Source organism: Brachyhypopomus gauderio, chromosome 3, assembly GCF_052324685.1.
Source record: "Brachyhypopomus gauderio isolate BG-103 chromosome 3, BGAUD_0.2, whole genome shotgun sequence".
Classification (NCBI taxonomy): domain Eukaryota; kingdom Metazoa; phylum Chordata; class Actinopteri; order Gymnotiformes; family Hypopomidae; genus Brachyhypopomus; species Brachyhypopomus gauderio.
This window is the reverse complement of record NC_135213.1, coordinates 2233150-2257491: the sequence shown is the minus strand read 5'-3', so window position 1 is coordinate 2257491 and position 24342 is coordinate 2233150. Positions and strand designations below refer to the sequence as shown.

Here is a 24342-nt window from a genome sequence, read left to right as displayed (position 1 = left end):
AGCAACAAATGTATTTTACTCACTTATTAAAGCATAATGCATTATTATTATTATTATTATAATCTAAGACATAAATGTAACCATTGTTTAAATGTGTGCAAATATGAACCCTGCAAAAGGCCTTGCGAAAGCATTCTGTGCATAGAGTAAAAACGAGAAGAGGTTTGCACAAGCGAGTGGTGGGGGCCGGATAATACTGACTTTGGTAAAACATGAATGTATGACATACTGATGCATGTTGACCGCTTGTTGACCTAAACGTCCAGAGAAGGGAACCATATGCATAAGAGACATTGGGGTGTGTGACAAAAAGAGAAGTCTTGTTTGGTTGAACAACAATACCATGTAAAGGCATTGGAGAAAATTTTGCGGATTTTAAGGGGTGGGGAAAACAGTATATAAGGACTGCCTGTAACCCATATGCTTCGGACTTCTCTGATGCGCAGTTATTTTACTTGTGCCTCAGAGATCTCCCCAAGATATATCTTGTCTTAATAAAAATAAAAACCTTTTATTGCATTGCAACTGTTTGATTGTTGGCTCCTGTTTTCTCCTCCAAGTAAACGAACACGCTGGGCTGAGGTGATAGAAAGAGGTCAGCCCTTAACAAATGGTGACCCCGACGTGATTGGAGGAGTGATCAAGGCGTCCGTCGTCTAAAAACCGTTGGTTCACCCATGCCGGCATAAAACAAAAGGTAAGCAGAATACCTGTTACAGCAAAACTTCTGCACATTTGCCTCAATACCAAATTGTGATGAACTAATGGTGTTTGGGCGACGCCAAACTAAATTCTGCTTTAATTCAAAATTAAATCAAGGCTAAAAAAGGTAAAAGTCTGTGATTTAAAAAGCAAACGGGTTAAGGAATAAAATAAGGAAAAAGTGCAAAGTACATTTATACTGATAAGTGTTTCTTTGTTTCCTGGGGTGTAGCAACCCTCCCGTTCGCCTGACGAGGCGACGGTAAGACCGAGCGACGTTCTCGAGTCAGCTGGGTCACTGGCGTCCCGGGGAGTTGAGGTGCCCCAAAATCGCCTGGTTTCGGACCAAAGAACCTGAAATTGTTTGAGGGTGGGAAACCTAACGGTGTCAACAGAACCCTCAGTTTAATAAGTAAGGTTGAAGACAACTCAGGTGAGCATCAGTTTTTTATCAGAAAATGCCTGGTAGAGAAATGCACGCCGTACAGCGACAGTTTGATGCAAAGTGGGGTTTTGGATTATGGGAGTGGAAAACGTTAGAAGAGCAGATTAACCTGACGTGTAAGGTGATTCCCCCTACTGAGCACATTCCCAAAAAGTGGAAAAAAGATAAAGACAAGTGTTCAAAGAAATTAAAATCATGGGTGGCTAAGACGGGGTGACAAGGGAAGGACCGCGTGTCATTGGGTGACATAATTGACTATAAAATCCGGGAATCCCGTCATAAAATAGAGCGACGTAAGGCTCAGCATAGAGTGGCAGGAATGTTAAACCGCAAACGCCTGGCACGCAAAATCCTTAAACGGGAAAAAAGTTTAACATTACAACGTAAATACAAACAATACTGGCTGGGAGTCGTGGTGGAGCAGGCCAGAAAATGTGGCATAAGCATGACGGATAGTGAGGAACACACACCCCCACCCCCATATGAGCCAAACTGTGTAGAGGCCACGGCACCCCCAATGAGCGAGGCGAATAACTCGCGGGGAGAGACCGATGGGATTTATGAAATACTGAAAATCACACCAGAAAAGGTCGATGGGGTTTATCCGGTGATTGATGTTAAAACGGGAACTTTGAAAATAAATAAAACCGACAACGGGAGGTCTAAAACACGTGAGCCGTCCACACTAAAACCGCCCATGTTAAAACCGTTTGATGAGGTGCGCGCAAGACAGGAAGGCTGGCAGGACATCATTAGCTCACTAGAACAGAGCTCAGACACAGAATCCACACACACAGAGTCATCCGACGAGGAGAAGGACTGTGGGCCCACTCCTCGATGCACCCCAGCGACACACAGGCGCACTAAGAGAAAGGGGGGCGCGAGGGGTGTCAGGAAGCATAAATCTCAGGGAAATTTGGCAGCCAAAGCCGATAAGGGGGGTGATAAGGGGAGAGCGGGACGTCCGGTAAGGGTGGATTGCGTGCTGGAGGGAAATTGGAGGGAGTCAGACACAGACACCGCACACACACAGGCGAGTGAAAAAAGCGAGGAAGAGACATCAGAGAGCGGCAAAGGGGGGGGGGGGGGGGGGTGATGACGTGGCAGCTGTGAGAGAGGAGTTGAGAGAAGCCCAAGAAGAGTTGCGCAAGACCAGAGAGTTACTTCTCTTAACTCTGCCTGACAGCTCAGAGCAGCCCATTCAGGATGACTTTGCAGGACCGTATGCAGGCACTAGATCTAAAATAGGTGAGACAAGCTCTCAAGCAGCATTAAACATGCCGCTCGTGTTCGGACCCACCGCGAATATCACCCGTTAACATTAACTGATGTAACTGCCCTAACTGACCAACTTCTCCCTCTCAGTGAGGGGGGAGGCATTTGGCTGGCCAAACTAGACAAGCTGACTGCAGGAAAAATCTTAGCTGTGGGGGATTTCAGGGGGGTGGCAGCACGTTGCTGCACTGCAACAGACCTCAGAGACATTGAGTATGATGCAGCCACCACTCATGTGATGCATGAGGTCCCCCTTAACAGGCACATTGGGGCATTAGGTGATGCCCTCCGTAAAAAATGGCCTGTGCGTGCAGCATCCGCAATTCCTAAATTCACATGGTCGGATAAGTTAACTCCCACAGCTTATCTGGGCCAAGCTGTAGACACCTGGGTGTCCCAAACTGGCATTCACCCAGGAATCCAGGGCCCTCACCGTGACTGGTTTAGGAAGGCTGTGTTGGATGGGGTCCCGAAGCATGTACAGCAAGCCATTGAAAATAATCCCGATCTAACAGATTGCAACTCTGACTAGTGGAACAAGCACCTCATTCATCATTTAACTAAAGCCCTAGACAAAGCGGAAGAAGCGAAAGGCGAGCGAGATAAGAGCGAGGCGGAACTGTTTTTAGCTGCATTTAGCTGAGGCGCGACGCAAAGCCACAGAAGACAAACAGGCTAAAAAGCCAAAAACTGCTACCATAGCTCCGGTTCAGGTCCAACGTCCCCCACAACCCCCACCTCTGCCAGAGATGTCTCAGGCTGTGTATGCTTACAGAGGCCCACCCTACGGCCCCCAATATGTCCCGCATGGTCAACAGGGGTGGGAGCACCCCCAGATAAGACATAACATAAGGGGGAGGGGTCGGGGAAGGAGCAGAGGCGGTCGCAGTGGTCCCGGCGGACAGCGTACTGATACGTCGAGTGGATGCTTTCTTTGCGGGGAGGAGGGTCACTGGTCAAGAGAATGTCCTTATAACTCAAGGGAGTTGCCTCAGAATGTCAGCGGACGAGGAAGGGGGGGAGGTCAGTACATGTCAGCACCAAATCCCTCAGCGGCCCCTGGACAGTTTCCACTTGGAGGCTGGGGGGAGATGGATTTCGCATGACGGTGCCCCAACGAGAACTCCGACAGCACCGCTACGGCGGATCCCATGCTGTCCTTGACGGTCGGCTCTCAAGAGTTATCATTTCTGGTGGACACAGGAGCAACACACTCTGCGATAAACTGTCTTTTACCAGATAACTTAGTGAGCGCTGATGCTGTTACAGTTCGTGGGTTCTCGGGGGATTTCAAAGTCTGCATAAAACTGTTCCAATGACTGTGCAATGTGGTCAGCAAGCCATTAACTACAGGTTCCTCATTTCAGAGTCAGCACCTGTTAACCTCTGCGGAAGAGACATTCTGACCAAGCTGGGAGCTAATGTGTTGTGTAGTCCCCTAGGACTGGTGGTGATGCTGTCAGATGGCACAGAGATCCAGTGTTCGCAGGAAGCACACACCGGAATGTACCTGATCTCCACGGAATGGCCTCCCACGGTTGACATTTACTGGGGCCTCCTAGAACCTGATACCTGTACCGTGAGAGGCGTTCACTCCGTATTTCTCGCTTGGAAGCCATGGATCAATCTCCTCAAGCCTTATGTCCCGCCTCCCGACCCCATGCATATCACTCTAAATTATGACCCAACAGGGGACCCAATCTATGGGGAGGAGTTTGGGGAACAGCTACAGGGCCAGGTACAGGACCGAGGGCATACTGGTGGGGCCCGAGGGCGTGGCAGCCTCTGTGCAGCTGACACACGAGCAGGACCGCTGGTACATGATGGGGGAGTCAGCAGCTCCACACATTTCACTAGCTTTGCACCCTGCACACATGGCCAAGGAGCTGGGAGGTATGATTAGGAGAGCTAAAGCTGCTAGTGATTGGGTGTCAATTAACATCCCGTGCGTCACCTATACTAAATCTTGCAACACCTGGTTTATCACAGCAAAGTCATACGACAAGGTCAGATTAACACATGATATGTTGAGCAGGTTCCACAGGAGAGAGTGCTGCAATCATCCTGACTCACACAAAGTTCTGAGTCAGATACCGCCCTCATTGTGGGCAGAAAGACCGCATGACGTGGGCCTCATCACACAGCCACCAGTCTCGTTTGAGCTAGAAGAAAGAAGAAAGAAAAAACAGCGTGGTTAAACGAAGGTGGTAAGAGAGGTAGAGAAGTCTGGGAGGGGCCAGATGCGAGACTGATTTTACCGAGCCAGTTGATTAAATCAGTGTTAAAGACAAAGGACCACATGACCATGTGCCTAAATGTGAACACTGTGCCATGTGGTTGATATAGAGACACAACTTATGATCTTTCATGTATTCAGTATTAAATGATCTTATTAGAATATCGGTTATTGTATAAACACACCACATTGATGCATAACCATGTATTACTTTGCGTATCAGTAGTTAAGATATACCTGTTCTTGTAGTCTTAAATTGTATAATGAATGCAGGCATGCATACATATATTGCTGTGTGTTCTACTGTTTAGACATGCATGCTCATTAATTCTATGTGTTAGTCATAGAGACCTATGTACTCACATTCTTGTGTTGCATCATTTTAGATATAACATCACACTTGTATTCCGATGTGATATTAATTTAGATTCATATTTAACCAAGTATCAACATGTAATGTGCGATATAAGGCATACACATATCTATGTATTAGTTTGTATGTTACTCATTGAATGTAATCATTCTCATGTGTGCGTATGTGACCTCACATTTATGCCTGTCTGTGCATTAGCCTATGTGTCATTTATTGTCCAAAAGTGGAAATTAAGAATGGCTCAATGTGTAGACTAATAGAACCAAATTAATTCTTGTTTAGGCAGAGTATGTAAGACAATTTATTTAGGAATTCCCTTTTGTCTTCATATTGTGTTAATCTGTATTCTTTGGTTAAGTCATTAACTAGACCTGGAAAGCAGTGGTGGACGAAGTACACCAATTATGTACTTGAGTAAAAGTACAGTTACGTTGCATTGAATATTACTCAAGTAAAAGTAAAAGTATTCACCTCAATTTTTTACTTGAGTAGAAGTACAAAAGTATCTGCCTTCAAAAATACTTAAGTATTAAAAGTAAAAACCTTTTTTTTTTTTAGCGTCACATCAAAACCCCTAGGCCTACTCGATCAACAGGTGAACAGGAAACCATGCCTTACATTTGCCTAGCAAACACAAAATACACAAAACTAGCCTATATTATCCTCACGACATTCATTTCCAAATTGTATCTATATTAATATTTCACACTAGAAAGGTAGACAAGTAGACACACCGTTTAATATGAAAACATAATTCACCACCAAACAGAACAATAATTTCAAACCGGCCACTTACCTAGCTTGAGGTTATAAGTTGTCCACCACATGGCGGGACAGGGAAGCTAGAAGCTCTAGCACCTACAACTAGAACTGTGTGCAGCCCTACCAACTGAACTCATAATATTAAACTTGGCTGAATAATTAATAATAATTAATAATAATCAGGGTTGCCAACTCTCACGCAATGAGCGTGAGACACACGCACTGACTGTCTTCACCAGAGACTGTCTTCACACGTCATACATCAGATTTCTCACACTGAAAAAAAATATATTTTATTTACCTCTGATCCATATCTATGATTCAATGAGTTACTAGTTCGCTCTGGCGCCATACTATGCACCGGCGATCGATCGATCGCGATATAACACTTAATTTGTGTGCAACAATTTACACTCGCCGCCGCCAATCCCCCCCCCCCCCCCCCCCCCCCCGCGCCAACATTTTACAAACATGCCGCCGCCCCGCCCCCCCAACACTGATAATAATAATTTTAATAATAATTTTAATAATTTTGCTTCACTTCGCTCATATTTACTTGCCTTCACCTCCCTCGAAGTTCGCTTCGCTTGACCAAATTCGCGTGTATGTGTCCCTGGCTTTAACGTTTGATGTGGGAGTCTCCTGTGTTAAACTGGCGTTTAGCATCTCCACAGATTGCAATTTGGGTACTAGCACACTGCTTTGGATAAAAGCATCTGTTAATGTAGTGTATTTCGATGTGATATAATTAACCGGGGTATATAAACCACCCTGTTGGTAGTACTCATCTAATGGCGAACTTACCTCAATGTGTTTTTTCAAGTTTGATGGCGAGTATATAAATGATGACTGCGATGTGTTCTTCGGAATGCAGAGGAGGAATACGAATCATTTTTCTTTTCGAGGAATTCAAACATTTCGGCTAAATAAGGCCAAGGGTGTTGGGGGAAGACATCTGTTGCAGCCATGTCAGATCCACAGCCAATTAGCGTACAAATCTTAATCTCTTACTGAGCGCTGATTGGTTATAGTCTGTGACACGGTACACTTTGACCTGTCGGTATTTTATTAAGCGTTGATTTAAAAATGAAAAAGGAACGAGATGTTTCTGTAAATGTAGCGAAGTGAAAAGTAAAAATTTTCGCTTTGAAATGTAGTGAAGTAAAAGTATAAAGTCTTACCAAATAAAAGTACTTGAGTAAAGTACAGATACATGGAAATGTTACTTAAGTACAGTAACGAATTACATTTACTTAGTTACTGTCCACCACTGCTGGAAAGACGGGCACCCCTCGCTCCTCTCTCTCTCTCTCCCTTGTCTGGGCAAAGGTCATGAATATTCATTAACACTAGAGCTCCTAGAGAAGCGAAAAATTTCACAGGGCTTGGTAGGGTCCATGTAGCCCACTCCCCTGCTGTGAAGGGATTAACGCCCATTGTCTTGGTAATGCGGTGGAAGCGGCTCACCCCCAGCTCATACGCCTGCCAAAGCACAAGCTGGCTCACCCCCAAGCTCATATGACCAAAACACCAAACGTGATACTTCACGAAAAAGTTGAAGTTACAAGCAGACTGTATGTTACCGATACTACAACAAACGGCAGAAAATTTGTAGACTCGTGTTTCAAAAGTTACAATTCAATCGCACGTAGAGACGACAGTTTCTCTAATGAGTCCCGTCAAACAATAAAAATAAATAAAATTGTTTGAATCTTGCTCTTTGTATATTTCATATACTATACTATATAATATTTGTTGTAATCAAACACTTTCTGTTTCCGCGTTTGAATTCGCGTTTGAAAAGCTAAGAAATTATATGGCGCAATTAGCTTGATGCTAATGTTATATAGTAAATCCCATATCATTGCTAGCGAAAATTAGCATGGTCGCGTTGCATCACTGCATCACTGATAAATGTTGTGATCTAAACAGCAGGCTGGAAAAGGAGAGGAAAAGACAGGAAAACAAATTCATGTGCTCTCTATCTATCTATCTATCTATCTATCTATCTATATTTGTGTTAGAAGCATTTGATAGAAGCATTTGTGTTTCTGCTTGTTTGTGATCTAAACAGCAGGCTTGAATCTTGCTCTTTGTACATTTCTTATACTACCTCTCTATCTATCTATCTATCTATCTATCTATCTATCTATCTATCTATCTATCTATATTTGTGTTAGAAGCATTTGATAGAAGCATTTGTGTTTCTGCTTGTTTGTGATCTAAACAGCAGGCTTGAATCTTGCTCTTTGTACATTTCTTATACTATCTATCTATCTATCTATCTATCTATCTATCTATCTATCTATCTATCTATCTATATTTGTGTTAGAAGCATTTGATAGAAGCATTTGTGTTTTTGCTTGTTTGTGATCTAAACAGCAGGCTTGAATCTTGCTCTTTGTACATTTATTATACTACCTCTCTATCTATCTATCTATCTATCTATCTATCTATCTATCTATCTATCTATCTATCTATTTATCTATCTATCTAACTATATTTGTGTTAGAAGCATTTGATAGAAGCATTTGTGTTTCTGCTTGATTGTGATCTGTGATCTGTTTGACTTCTGGGTGCAGAGCATGGACGTAGTTTTGATTTCACAAGTGGGGGGGACACAACCTGGGGTGGCGAACTGTTAAGCGGGGGGGGGGGGGGGTGCTGCATGATCCTAGTGCTAGATTTGTCGCTATTTGGATATTGGTTTTTTTACCGTTAAAAAGTGGGGGGGACATGACTTTGTCACTACTTAAATATTTGGTTTTAACTGTAAAAACTGGGGGGGACCAAAACCGGCTTTTGAAAAAGTGGGGGGGACATGTCCCCCCCGTCCCCCCCCAAAACTACGTCCGTGGTGCAGAGACTTTCTGGGTGAGGCTGCTGCCTCAGTCTTGCTCTGTGAATTAACATAATAAAGGGTGATGTTTGGCTTTGCTAATTGCTGGCAAGAAGGAGAAGAAGGAGGGGTGATGTCCTGAGAATCCTGAATTCTCAGGAGCTCTAGTGTTAATAAAGGCCAATGGTCAATGGCCTGATGAACATGAAAGCGTCTTACAATTACGCCCCTAAAACTTGTTTTAAAAGCCCTTGCTCAAAGCGAAACAATGAGCTTGGCAGCCTGGTAATTTGGGAAGACTTGGAGAACTTCGCCAGAGTCGCCGAGACTCAAAGACTCGAAAACGCCAAACCATCGCAACTGTTCGCTGGACTCACGCCGAACACCGCAATGTCCAGAAGAGCGATGCCAAGAAACCGCAACTAATGCTCTCACCGAGTCCAACAGAAGATTCTTCTTTATTTTCTTTATTCTACGTTTCGTCGTCAAAAGTACTTTTATTTCGTCTAGTCGTTCAAGCTCATACCCCCAGCTCATACGCCTGCCAAAGCCCTGGCTCACAGCCAAGCTCATACGCCTGCCAAAGCACTGGCTCACCCCCAAGCTCATACGACTTCACGAAAAACTTTTCAAGGTTACAAAGTCGGTATATGTTACCGATACTACAACAAACAGTGGAAAATTTGTAGACTCGTGTTTCAAAAGTTACAATTCAAGCGCACGTAGAGACGACAAGTTTCTGTAATGAGTCCCATCAAACTATAAAAATAAATAAAATTGTTTGAATCTTGCTCTTTGTATATTTCCTATACTATACTGTATAATATTTGTTGTAATCGAACACTTTCTGATTCCGCGTTTGAATTCACGTTTGAAAAGCTAAGAAATTAATAGGCGCAATTAGCTTGATGCTAATGTTATATAGGAAATCTCATATCATGGCTAGCGGAAATTAGCATGATCGCGTTGCATCACTGACCTGCGTGAAGCTGGCCCCCCCTCATACCCAAAATGCTGAAATAACACTGCAGTTCGTTTGTGCTGGGTTTGTGCCCGTTTGTGCTGCAAATATTTTCGTTTGTGCTATTAAGGCTTTTGAGTAATTTAAAAATGCATTTTCTGACCGGTGACGTCACGCAGCCCCCCCTCCACGTCCAAATTTCTCCAAAGTAGTCTCATTCGTTTGTGCTACGTTTGTGCTCGTTTGTGCTGTTAAAATGAACGCTTCAATCACTTGCTTTGTAAAGTTACAGTCGTTTAAGTTTTCACACGTGTGACATCACCAGCCCCCCCTCCACGTCCAAATCACTCCAAACTTGTCTCGTTTGTTTGTGCTACGTTTGTGCTCGTTTGTGCTGTTGAAATTAATGTTTGTGCTTTTATGGTTTTTTAAATATAACCGATTCTTTTTCATACGCGTGACGTCACCAGCCCCCCCTCCATGTCTAAATCACTCCAAACTGGTCTCGTTCGTTTGTGCTACGTTTGTGCTCGTTTGTGCTGCGAAAATTAACGTTTGTGCTTTTATGGTTTTTAAATTAGGCTATAACTGGATCTTTTTCATACGCGTGACGTCACCAGCCCCCCCTCCACGTCCAAATCACTCCAAACTGGTCTCGTTCGTTTGTGCTACGTTTGTGCTCGTTTGTGCTGTTGAAATTAACGTTTGTGCTTTTATGGTTTTTTAAATATAACCGATTCTTTTTCATACGCGTGACGTCACCAGCCCCCCCTCCATGTCTAAATCACTCCAAACTGGTCTCGTTCGTTTGTGCTATGTTTGTGCTCGTTTGTGCTGTTGAAATTAACGTTTGTGCTTAATGACACGAGCGCACCTCTCACATGTTTAACTATAGCTATACAACAGAATGGGCTGGATGATGTTGGACTACAGAACGGACAGGAGGTGAGGGGTAACAGAGAAGGCAGAATTTCTGGATGACATCAAAGCTTCTGTTGAGAGATGTATGAGGATCTTAATGTTCCCTTATGCAGATCAACCACATCTTTGTCTAGAAGGCCTCTGTCCAGAAATCTTCAGAGGTGTTGTGGGCAGTGGAGAAGATCAGGAACTGTCCTCTTGCTTCATTGCTGAATTGACAGAGCAGCTCCAATGACCATGCTTTAATTAGCTTTAATTAAATGTTTTATGTTGACCTCTTGAAAGTTTCTGCAACATGCGAAGCAGGGCATCCACATTCAGGGACCACTCCTTCTCCTGGCCATCTATCTGTTTAGCTCAGTGCATTCACATTTAAACATTTGCATTTAACCATTTTACTAGTACCTTTATTATATTGCTATAATGCTCATTTATTTTCTTTTGTCGCTTGGTTTTTTTTTGTCTGAACCACCAAGAAACACCATCTCATGCAATGTATGTGGTGTATTGTTGATTGACAAAAAGTCTAAAATGTTGATTTATATGTACAGTACATTCAATTCATGGATACACAATGCAAACCATTTAAGGATACTGCTCTTTACTCACATTCAATAAAGAACTGTTCTTTTGCACATGCAAACACTCTTTGTATAATGTCTTGCTTGATAGCTGCCTTAAGACAAATACTGTATTACTGACACAAAAACATTGAACTGAATCTAAACGCCTTCATTATTTATTAACTTCACTAAAACAGTTGAGCAATGGCTAATCATTTCCTTGACGAATACATGAGTACATGAGTCAGAGGTAGGAAATAATGCATCTTATTTGACATGGACACTCAATATTGAAGTAATTCATCCAATGTTGTATGTTGTAATGTGATTAAACCATACATATTGCAGTAAGTTGTACTGTATTGCCATTCCCTTAAATGCAGGCACAGCTAAATGCAGGCACAGCTATGATTTTATCAAATACACAGAGCATGAAATTATGGTTGTATTTAAATATCTACAGCTATGATTAAGTAATTGATCAGAAATAGCCTACAAATTTAGCATGTAATAAAACTAGCAAGCTATAAGTGAACTAGCCTTCCTAGCCAACTATTATGGAAAAACCTTTGAATGTATCAGTTTTGGAACTAACAGTGGGGCAACAATTTAGTTTGTCCAGTTGGTGGCAGTAGCGAACCAATACTCAGCCATATGTAAAGACTAAGTAGATAAGGCTGCACATGAGAAGATTGATCGTGTTAACATAGTAAAAAACAGACATCTGAGAGATGGACCACACACAAAAAATTCAGAACAATAAGGTTTAATTTCTAACAGGAAAGAGAACAATAGCAATTGTACTGAAATGAATTCTGGAATAAAAAATTAATGGAACTAAATTCTTAACTTCACTAGATGCCAAAGCCAGAAATGATCTGTGAACAAAGTTTAAGTCGTGCATCACATCATGGAGACCATGACAATATGACATACCACAACTTGTCAGAATTGGCTCCTACCTGCCTCTGTGGACCGGTGTATGTGGAGGCCGAATTCAAAAATGTAAAACGTGGCCTCTTCAGGAACGAAAACCTGCCTACACACGTTCATCGTTTTGTGGGCAGACACCTAAATTACATTGAAGGGGAGATGCGGCTTTCCTCAGCCAAACACAACAAGCCAGACAGGGATGATGTTGGTTGCGACAAAGGCCTGGCAGTGGACACACCCAATCAGCCAACACTGGAAAACTGGAGGGGCCTGGCAGTACCCCCAAAAAAGAGGCCAACCTCCTATCTTATTCCACAGCCAGAGTGGCTACACACAGCTCCAAAGCAAACCAAAATTCAAATGGGACTTATGGAAATATGTGCAAGTCCATTAAGATTGGAAAAGCAACAGTAAGCCTGGACAACACGTGCGCATTTGACTCTTTCTGCTAATGTTCATGCTGCACTTTCTGCGACAGTGAAAACTTCAACAAGCACCTAACCACCACTGACAAGAGAAACACCCAGATATTTCAGCTGGCTCAGTGTGGGAACCCAGAATGCTCAAGAGCAATGGCCAGCTTCAGAGCATGTCTCCTTGCACCCTTAAACATACGGCACATAGAAACAGAGGGCATCAAGGGTCTTCAAGCAGCTCTTGAGGATGGAGTGCAGTTGCAGTATTCAATTTGCCAGCGACCTGCAAAAGCAGCACAATCAATTACTGACGAGGCCTGCAATGGTGTGGTCACCCACCGCCACACTGCTGGGGCAGCACTGTCCATTGAAGTTGCTGCAGAGAAGGATTATGTGCTGCAAGACTTCCCCATCAACCTCACCTGCAATGAGCCCTTCATTCTAAGGGGTGTTGTAGCATTCCGTCTGGTGCCTTACTGGGCAGCCCTCGGGCATTACGTCGCCTACTGCCGGAGGCCGTTCTCAGGGTGGCAATGCTTTGACGACCTCTCCAAGGTGGTTTCCACTGTGCCTGACAAGCACACAATTACATCACGTGTTTTTTACACGAAAGAGTAGGTTGGGAAAACAAGCAGCAGATTTTAGTTAAATTACATTACACTACACTTAGCTGATGTTTTTTTTTTTATTCAAAGCCACTGAGTTATTTAGATACAATGTGGAATCCAAACTTGCAACCCTCTGACCTAAAGAAAAGTACATGTTCCATCAAATAACAAGACTTTCTACAGTAAAAATGGATTTAAGAAAAAAAATGTTGTATGACTTGTGTTTTCACTTATTAATGTTTTTGAGTGCCCATCAAATAAGATGCATTATTTCCTACCTCTGATTCATGTATTCAGAAAATGATTAGCACTTTGCAGAAGTGCAGATTCCTGCATGAGGGTTGTGTGTTTGTGTTTTTGCATCCCCACAGAAACAATGATTCACACAAAGATTCCTGTCATTCAGTTTCATTATTGGAAGATCAATATTACTTATAAATGTCATAAATATTACCTCTTAAATCTCTCAACAGAAGCTTTGATGTCATCCAGAAACTCTGCCTTCTGTGTTACCCCTCACCTCCTGTCCCTTCTGTAGTCCAACATCATCCAGCCCATTCTGTTGTATAGCTATAGTTAAACATGTGAGAGGTGCGCTCGTGACGTTAAGCACAAACGTTAATTTCAACAGCACAAACGAGCACAAACGTAGCACAAACGAACGAGACCAGTTTGGAGTGATTTGGACGTGGAGGGGGGGCTGGTGACGTCACGCGTATGAAAAAGATCCAGTTATAGCCTAATTTAAAAACCATAAAAGCACAAACGTTAATTTTCGCAGCACAAACGAGCACAAACGTAGCACAAACGAACGAGACCAGTTTGGAGTGATTTAGACATGGAGGGGGGGCTGGTGACGTCACGCGTATGAAAAAGAATCGGTTATATTTAAAAAACCATAAAAGCACAAACATTAATTTCAACAGCACAAACGAGCACAAACGTAGCACAAACGAACGAGACCAGTTTGGAGTGATTTGGACGTGGAGGGGGGGCTGGTGATGTCACGCGTGTGAAAACTTAAACGACTGTAACTTTACAAAGCAAGTGATTGAAGCGTTCATTTTAACAGCACAAACGAGCACAAACGTAGCACAAACGAATGAGACTACTTTGGAGAAATTTGGACGTGGAGGGGGGGCTGCGTGACGTCACCGGTCAGAAAATGCATTTTTAAATTACTCAAAAGCCTTAATAGCACAAACGAAAATATTTGCAGCACAAACGGGCACAAACCCAGCACAAACGAACTGCAGTGTTATTTCAGCATTTTGGGTATGAGGGGGGGCCAGCTTCACACAGGTGCATCACTGCATCACTGATAAATATTGTGATCTAAACAGCAGGCTGGAAAAGGAGAGGAAAAGACAGGAAAACAAATTCATGTGCTGCAAAACAACTTTATTCTGATCAAATATGGATGTCTATTCCGGGTTTCTTGAAGTGGAATGTCCATTCCGGGTGTGGTGAAGTGCGACTCTGGAACAGAAAGAAGAGATTATTGGAGATTATAAAAAGCGATAGGAGATTATAGTGTGTATGTGTGCCTCTTGTGCTCGCAGTGTTTTTGAACTTTCCTTTCCATGATGTCGACAGGTGTAAGTGCCTCTAGTGCTCGCGGGGTATTTGAACCTTCTGGTCCATGATGGCGATGCCACACTGAAGAACAATTCAAAGTACACCTTACATTTTGAATAAGATCTTTCAGAAGACAAAAAATATGTACCACCACATATACTTATCAACGTACCTTCATGTAGTTGTAGCTAACACTTGCTACACAGCCAGGGTGTATTCGCCAGGTGTACTCGCCGCATGCAACACACGCGTTGATACTGTGGAGAACAATTCAAAGTACACCTTACATTTTGAATAAGATCTTTCAGAAGACAAAAAATATGTACCACCACATATATTTATCAACGTACCTTCATGTAGTTGTAGCTAACACTTGCTACACCGCCAGGGACCCTCGTTCTTACATTTGCGGCAGGTGTACTTGCCGCATTCAACACACACGTTGATGCTGTGGTTGCGGTTGCAGTGTGACTGCACCTGACACGTGGTCGTCTTTCCAGGCGAAGGACGTGGCGTTTTCTTCAACTCCTTTTCCTGTAGATGACGATGACGAAGTTCCCCAGCAAGAGCATATAGAAAAACTCTCCTGCTCTCTGTGGACCGCAAAGAACAATTACAAAGAAGTACATGTTATATTTTGAACGAATTCATTCATGTATAAATTGATTCTGCAATGCCAACACATATGCATACCTTCATCTGGTTGTAGTCCGTCACGGTGTTTGGCTTCTTTTTTCTGTCGTCGGCAATCCTCACGTGCGTGTGCATAGTGCTGAGAACGCAGACGACTTTATTAGCCTTGGGGGCATACACCGTCAGCAGCGCATCATGTGATCTGTACACCTCTGTTGAAAACTTGTCACGTCCCTTGGTGTTTTTGGCTTCCGTGGGAATTTCCCGTCGAATCTTATTTATTGTCCCAAGCAGAGTTGTGTTGGCCTCCAGTAACTTTTCAGCCAGTGAAAGAGATGTGAAGAAATTGTCCGTGGCTACAGTTCTTCCCTTGCCCAGGTATGGCTTCATGAGTTTCATAACCACATTCTCGGACACTCTTTCACCCTTGGGACGATCGGGGTCCTTTCCCAGATATGGAATTGCGTTGCACATGAACTTGGTCTTCAAGTCAGAAGCAACCCAAAACTTAATTCCAAATTTGTCTGGCTTTGATGCAATGTACTGTGTGAACGGACAGCGAACCTTGGTAGGAAACAGCTGCTCGTCGACTGTAAGATCTTGACCGGGGGTGTAAGACAGGTTGCAATTCTTCACAAATCGCTGCCAGATGTCCGAGATCGCAGCAAACTTGTCGCTCTTCGCACGCTCCGCACGGGTGTCCTTGTTATCAAACTACAGGTACCGCATAATTTCCTGGTACCGGTCCCGCGGCATTGTCTCCTTGATCGAAGGCACAGCGAACATTGCTGACTAACACTCCGTCATGGCTCCAACAGGAGAGAGGACTGCTCGTAGAAAAAGGATGGCTACGAATGCCATCAATTCACTGACCGAAAAACTCCAGGTGCGTTCTGTTCTGTGGGCTTCATGGACTGTGCAATCGGTGATGAGTCGCAGCATCTCCATGTCGAGCAAACACAGAAAACTCTGCAGCCTACTTGTGATCCTACGCTGTATGAGTAAAAATAAATAAATGACGCAAGGTTAATTACACGTACGAAATATCAGTCAAACACAAGCATAAACACTGCAAAAAATATTACGTTACTATACCTTTGCATGTTCTGTAGGCCCAGCCGGCTCAACGAATGATGAATTGGGCAAACGGCTGACATGAGAGCGTGTGATATCAACCTTCTCCCACACAGTACCGTCTTTTGCCCGTACGGCCTGTGTAGAAGCGCTTGGTCCAGGTGTGGTTTCGGCCTGTGTAGCGCTTGGTCCAGGTGTGGTGTCGGCCTGTGTACGATTCCTCTTTCTTGGAGAGCTCTTCTTTACCTCATCCGATGAAAAGTTTGTGTCTTCATCCGATGAATCGCTGGTAAAACTACAGCAAGAAAGTTCCTCTCCCCCATCGGACTCGCAGCAGTCCACGTTTGTAAGGATGGTCACAAGTTCTTTAGCAGTGTACCTCCTCTGGTGCGCCATAGTGTTTTCCGTCTTCTCCACACAGGATAGTAAGGAAAATGTAAGTCACCAGCATTTGTGTTTCTGCTTTTATCATGACTCTGAAGAACACACCCACAGCAGCTCATACAAATGTAAATCTGGGACGCTTCATACATAACGCCGAAACCACGCTAATGACATACATACATGGGACCCGTGATAATGGTTCAAATATGTAAATGTGTTGCGCTATTGAAATGTGGCGCTATTCCTGCTTCTATCATGACTGAAGAACACACCCACAGACAGCAGCTCATACTAACTGAACATACCCCTAACTGAAAAGAAAAATCTATCTATCTATCTATCTATCTATCTATCTATCTATCTATCTATCTATCTATCTATCTACGTATCTATCTATCTATCTATCTACGTATCTATCTATCTATCTATCTATCTATCTATGCTTCATAAATAACGACAATACCACGCTAATGATAATGTGTTTCAGCTTCTATCATGACTGAAGAACACACCCACAGACAGCAGCTCATACTAACTGAACATAACCCTAACTGAAAAGAAAAATCTATCTATCTATCTATCTATCTATCTATCTATCTATCTATCTATCTATCTATCTATCTATCTATCTATCTATCGAAGTGCATACACAAGAAATTTTGGGACGCTTCATAACGACAATAACACGCTAATGATAATGTGTTTCACGGGAACACTATGGACCCGTGATAATGGTTCAGCGATGTAAATGTGTGGCGCTATTGAAGTGCATACACAAGAAAATCTGGGACGCTTCATAACGACAATACCACGCTAATGATAATGTGTTTCACGGGAACACTATGGACCCGTGATAATGGTTCAGCGATGTAAATGTGTGGCGCTATTGAAGTGCTGTTACGTTCTATCTCCCCCCTCCTTGACGAGCCACACCTCCATGGTTGCTAGGGTCGGCCCCTTTTTGATTTCCTTGTTTATTTTGGTGGTTATGTCTTCGGTTCTTCGCTCCGCCCCTATTGATTAATGTACAGCTGTTCCTAGGGGTTTTCTTGATTAGTTAGGCTTATAATTCTCTTGGGTTTAGTTCTTCGTTGTAAGTCATTAAGTGTCCATGTTTCATGTTGGTTCTGCAGTTGGGTTGTGTTTCCATGTATAGTATTTCTCCGCGATGTTCGCATTCCTGTGCCTTTTGGTTTATAGCGAGTGTCAGTTTTGTGGGTCGTGTTTATGAATCGTACTTTGGATGGTCTATCAGCTTGTATTCGGGTTTTCTACATGGTTGTGTATGTTAATCAAACGTCCGTTTTCGTATGTGTAGTTTGATCCTGAATGAGTGATCGTTGCTGTGGTCGTTGCATTTAAAGTAATGTCTCTGTAGTAAATTTGTGTGTTCTTTCGTGTTTGCATTTGTAGTAAAATGGTTAGGTTAGTGGAAGAACTAAGTTAACCTGGTCACTGTCATTTTTGTGTTGCTCGTGTATGTTGTATGTGTGTAAGTTTATTTCAGCCTTTGTTGCTGTTAGTTCTACTGTTTTGTATTACCCAGTTTTTCATGCACTGTGTTGTGTATCTCTATGTATCAAAGTGCTTCAGCCTTCGTTGCTGTGTGAGTTTTACTGCTGTGTATAAACCAGTCTTTCATGCATTGTGTAGAAGACCAACATGCCGCGTCGATCTCGTACAATACGAATCGGCGTTACCGCGATTCAACCAGTCTCGCTCTCAGTTCAAAATAAAACACACTCTGTATCGCATTTGTGTCCGCCCCCTTGTCATGAGTCGTTACAAGTGCATACACAAGAAATTTTGGGACGCTTCATAACGGCAATAACACGCTAATGATAATGTGTTTCACGGGAACACTATGGACCCGTGATAATGGTTCAGCGATGTAAATGTGTGGCGCTATTGAAGTGCATACACAAGAAATTTTGGGACGCTTCATAATGACAATAACACGCTAATGATAATGTCTTTCACGGGAACACTATGATAATGGTTCAGCGATGTAAATGTGTGGCGCTATTGAAGTGCATACACAAGAAAATCTGGGATGCTTCATAACGACAATACCACGCTAATGATAATGTGTTTCACGGGAACAATATGGACCCGTGATAATGGTTCAGCGATGTAAATGTGTGACGCTATTGAAGTGCGTACACAAGAAAATCTGGGACGCTTCATAACGGCAATAACACGCTAATGATAATGTGTTTCACGGGAACACTATGGACCCGTGATAATGGTTCAGCGATGTAAATGTGTGGCGCTATTGAAGTGCATACACAAGAAATTTTGGGACGCTTCATAACGGCAATAACACGCTAATGATAATGTGTTTCACGGGAACAATATGGACCCGTGATAATGGTTCAGCGATGTAAATGTGTGACGCTATTGAAGTGCGTACACAAGAAAATCTGGGACGCTTCATAACGACAATACCACGCTAATGATAATGTGTTTCACGGGAACACTATGGACCCATGATAATGGTTCATAATAATGACTGAAGAACACACCCACAGACAGCAGCTCATACTAACTGAGCATACCCCTAACTGAAAAGAAAAATCTATCTATATATATATATATATATATATATATATAATTCAAGCGCACGCAGCAGCAGACGTAGAGACAACTGTTTCTCTAACAACAGCTTGAGGCTAATGTTATATTGGAAATCCCATGGCATTGCTAGCGGAAATTAGCATTATGATTGCGGTGCTATCTATCTAATTCTAGACAGAATATACCCAATAAAGACAGTGAGAGGATCAAACAAATACATGTGCTATACTTTATTGACAGATATACAACAAATTTAGCAGTATATAATATATTTACAGAGGATATTAGTAGCAGTAGTAGACTGCAGTAGTAGACTGCAGTAGACTGCTGCCTCAGACTTGCTCTGTGAATTAACATAATAAAGGGTGATGTTTGTTCTTGCTAATTGCTGGTAAGACAGAGGGGACGGAGGGGTGATGTCCTGACAGTCTTGAATTTTCAGGAGCTCTAGTGTTAAGGGACAATGCTGTTATATGGCGCGGGCTAACCGCAATGGTGCTCTTTGAGATTCTCCTAGATGCGATCTTTTAGTAGTAATGGGCTTCACGAATCACTTTTTACTGCTTCACTTCTTCCTTTTTGCTTTTCCCACCGCTATGACAATGTTGCTTTCTTATTCGTGTATGGCTTTAACGTTATGCTAGCTTCAAGATTATGGTTCACTCAAGCTAGGTTTAAACTTGACGCGTCGCAACTGGCGCGAGGGTCCCCGCGTCAAAAATGATGCAATCGGCGTTTTATCACTTTTTACTTTCAAAACATACGTTTTAGACTACCACTTGTCCTGCACACTTTTTTTTACTCTGCGAACATCTAACTCAATAAGGGTGTGTTAATTAGCTAAGCTATAATGTATGTTAAAGACAAAAGTTAAAACGTGTAGGGCAGGGTTACTCCAGGACCAGTATTGGAATACACTTGGCTGCCTAACTGCTGTGAAATATTAACATTACATTCATAAAATATATTGTTTCACTTTCATAGGAGTCTATGGTTACACACTTACTGGAACGTCTTCAATCTAGAATAAGTGGGATCCTGGATCGACCAAATTTGGATTTGGACTATTTCCTGTACGTTGTTAATCAAGAAGTATTCATTTTGACATCAGCTGCTACTGTCTTTAATGTGCCAAGTGAAATTGAGGAGAATCTTCTATCTCTTCAAAGGAAGATAAACTGAGCTCTTTCACAAGAAGCACCCCAACTTTTCATTAAGGATGCAAGTAATGGACGAGGCAGACCAAAACTGATCTTTTCTGAAGAACTGTTAACCAGACTCATTGACATGCCTTTACCCGTGTCTTGTATTGCAAACCTGCTAGGAGTTAGTCAGTCAACCATCTTTCGTCGAATGCGTGAACATGGACTGTCTACAAAGTCCACGTATAGCAGTCTCTCTGACCATGACTTAGATAATGCTGTGATGTCTATCAAGAGACAATTACCAACTGCAGGATACAGGATGGTAAAGGGTTCCTTGCAAGCAGAAGGGCACAGAGTTCAGTGGGATCGCATCAAGGAGTCCATGCACAGAGTAGATGCTGCTGGAGTTTTGGAGAGGATGACAAAGCTAGGGTGCATTGTCAGGAGAACGTATTTTGTACAGCATCCGCTATCCTTAGTCCACGTGGACACAAACAATAAACTTATACGGTAATCATTAGTTTATAATACTATCAAAATGTTACTTCTCCTTAAAAGGACAAGCTATGATGTGCTTTTTGCTTTCAAGGTACAACATTGTCATATTTGGAGGGATCGATGGATACTCTAGAAAGGTGCGTCAAATTAAACTGAGTCAGACTCAGTTTGATTAGTTCGATTTTCATGCTACGTGAAAAGTAAATGATTGCTTACTGAGACATTTTGTGTACTTTACATATAGATCATGTACCTGGAACCAGCAGATAACTGCTCAAGCACTGCACTTTCTTTTTTTCTAAAAGCAGTTCAAAACTATGGCTGGCCATCAAGGTAATCGTGGTAGAAGATTCTTGATTTTCTGCTTAAGCAAACTTGCTCAGTATTTAAACGCTGAACTGCTACTTTATGCTTTTTTTCCTACATTTTCTAGAGTGAGGGGTGATGAAGGTGTGGAAAATGTTGGAATTGCAGAAACCATGTTCACTGTAAAAGGCACAGGAAGAGGAAGCTTCATTGCAGGGAAGAGTGTGCATAATCAAAGGTTACCAATTAACTATGCAAAGTATTGTAATAGTAAGATTATAAAACCATTTCAAAAGCATATTCAAGAGCAAGCTATCAGTTACTTGGCTAACACAGCTGTTCCTCTTTCCCTTCTGTTTAGAATCGAGCGCCTTTGGCGAGATGTTTGGCTCAGTGTAACTCAGCTGTACTACGAAGTTCTTCATGGGCTTGAAGAAGATGGCTTGCTGGACTTGTCAGATTCTCTATGTTCTGTGTGCATTATGTGTTTCTTGCACGCCTAGAACATGATCTCCACATTTTTACTGAAGGCTGGGATAATCATCCCTTACAATCTGAAGGTGGACTTAGCACAAACCAGCTGTGGGTTCTGGGACACATGCAGAATTCTTCTGGTGACTCTGAAGAGAATTTGCAAGTTTGTATTAAATCACTTACCCTAGGGTAGTTATGATGTAACTCTGCCTCTTATGCTGTATATTTTAATTAACAATTTTATGCAAGGTAGCATTTTCTTTTTATTTAGTTTCAGAATCTGGAGCTGTTTGGAACAGACTGGGAGTCCTTCGATTCTGCAAATGAAGAACCTTTTGGCGTTCAGGTGCCACGAATTGAGAGCCCACTGCCTCCAGCTGTGATGGAAACAATTAAATCTATCATCAATCCTCTTGCAACATCAGAATCCTATGGTAGAGACATTTACATATCAATGGTTCAATATGCTGAACACCTTTGGAGAACAGAAAGCAATAACTGAGACCTAACAGGCAAATAACAGCTGTTTTGTAAACATTTATTTAAAATGAACTGCAGACTTGTACATTACCTTGGCTGACAGCTGTCATGACATGCTACATGTTATTAAAAAAACTGGCAGTGAAACATTATATAAATACATAAATGTTAATATTGATGTAAGATATCCTATGTGAATAAAAAGAACAAGGAAGGAAGTGTTGAATTTCATTTCTTGCTTCCTTACATCCTATCAAAAGACTCCCCACAAGATATGGCCAAGTACATAATGTTTTTGAAGTCATCAGATGTTTTCAAGTGAGCAGAGGGAAAAGTGATTGTGCAACTGCATGCGCTTACTGTTGGAAAACAAACAGTATGACTGCCGTCACAGTCATGATAGAACTTTACAGTTATGCTGAAGTCTTGCTTTTCACTTGGCAAGAGGTTTGTGTCCCTGGCCCGTCATCCACTGCATGATTTTGCCAACGGACATTTCTCCATGTTCACCTTGTTCTTACATAAAGGATTGAAAACATGTTAGGGTGAATAGAGATTTGTTTTTGTTTTTTTTAACAAAAGCTAAAACATACCTTGATCCTCAATTTCTTGTAAGAAATCCTGGAACAAGTTCATAATGTTAATTTCCTTGCTGTATTTCAGGGATCCCTTCTCGCTGAAGTCAGGGTGGCACTTCCCCAGAATAAAAGCTGCATCTACCTAAAATCAATTATTTTGATGTCCCCTTAGTTTTGAACTAGAGGTAACAAAACACTAGAAGTCACTAAAACTGACCACAATGTTCCTGTAAAAACATGCAAATGCAAATAATAATAGAAACCCACCTCTCAAACTGCATGAATAGTGGATGAAATTCACAAAGAAGCCTGGTCTTGATTTAGGTGACTAGGCTTTTAGTGTCTGTTAGTATAGTGCTGCAGCTTTAGTTCTAACCTGGACATCAGCAATGCCTAGAGCTGGAAACCATTCCTTTAATGCTAATTAAATAGAAATGCCATAGTAAAGATTAGTTACCTTGTCATCATCTCCTGGTACAAACAGTGGTAGAGTTCTGGGTACAAGTTCATTATCTTAAGAAGATCATAAAGCAGCAGTCCTTTCCTAAGCTGATCAAGCACCGGAACGACTCTCATGGTTGAGTGGAGTATAACGGCCCTTCAAAAACAGTAGAAATACACGTATTTTTTTTTTTTAAACAGCAAAAAAATTTTAGAAAACCTGACATCCCTGAATTAACTGAGTGAGTGAGTGTTGGAGCAGGGAAAATATAGTGTAAATATAGTGGTTTTGAAACTGTAACTGCACATAAGTAGTCCATGTGTTTTGTGTTAAAAGTAGTAACCATTTCAGCAGTCAACAAAGAAACACCTAATAAATACCTGATTATGTGATCTTTCTTTTCTACAGACACCCTTCCAGTGTATCCACAGTTTAGAATTTCATCAGTATGTTCACCGAGCTCATCATCAGTTGCACTGCTAATCTGAAAACACAATATTGAATTGAATTATTTAAATTTCCACTTCTTAATCAGTGGCACGCGACACGCTGGACCAGCATCAGCAAAATATTAATAATACAAAATAGAGCACGATCCTCCAATCGAAATCGCTCCTCAACGCTCTGCTCGGCGGAGGTGTTTATACTTGGCGATCGATCGCGATATAATACTTAATACTTAATTTGTGTCCATTTACACCTCCCCTCCGCTAACAATTTACACTCGCCATATATATATATATATATATATGATGTACAAATGATGCAATACGTGCAATAAAGGAAAAAAAAAACATTAAAGTGCCGTTCCAGAAAAATAAGTGAGAAGTATTTTAAAATTTGATTTAAAAATGTCTAAAGTCATGACTCTTCTAATGTTTTTATTCAGCTACTTTTGTGTAAGAGCGGCATATACTTCTGTTTAAAGAGCTTCTTCGTGCAGTTTCCGCCTTCCTTTGGCAAATCTGTTAAGATGATTGGCTGCAGTAAAAAATGATTGACAGCTAACTCTGGCTGATAATTGGCTTAACAAAAATTGATTGACAACAAAAGTGTAGTATCTGATTGGCTGCAGTCGAAAATGATTGACACATGCTCCGCCCTTTACCCACGCCCACCGGGGATACAGCGACAGGTGA

The 24342-nt window shown here is 42.1% G+C and overlaps 2 long non-coding RNA genes across 3 annotated transcripts; one reads left to right on the top strand and one right to left on the bottom strand.

Moving 5' to 3' along the window:
• The first annotated feature begins 469 nt into the window (after positions 1-469).
• On the top strand, positions 470-22520 carry LOC143509680 (uncharacterized). Of its 2 annotated transcripts, XR_013129729.1 has the most exons (8): positions 470-697; positions 935-1135; positions 20265-20935; positions 21015-21060; positions 21168-21256; positions 21357-21467; positions 21591-21866; positions 21975-22520. It is a non-coding gene; the product is annotated as an uncharacterized LOC143509680 (long non-coding RNA). The 2 variants fall into 2 exon arrangements; XR_013129728.1 differs by lacking the exons at positions 470-697; positions 935-1135 and having other exon boundaries at positions 19440-20935.
• LOC143509679 (uncharacterized) lies at positions 14426-15086 on the bottom strand. Its single transcript, XR_013129727.1, has 3 exons — positions 14963-15086; positions 14785-14869; positions 14426-14693 (listed from the first exon to the last, which is right to left on the bottom strand). It is a non-coding gene; the product is annotated as an uncharacterized LOC143509679 (long non-coding RNA).
• Positions 22521-24342: the final 1822 nt, after the last annotated feature.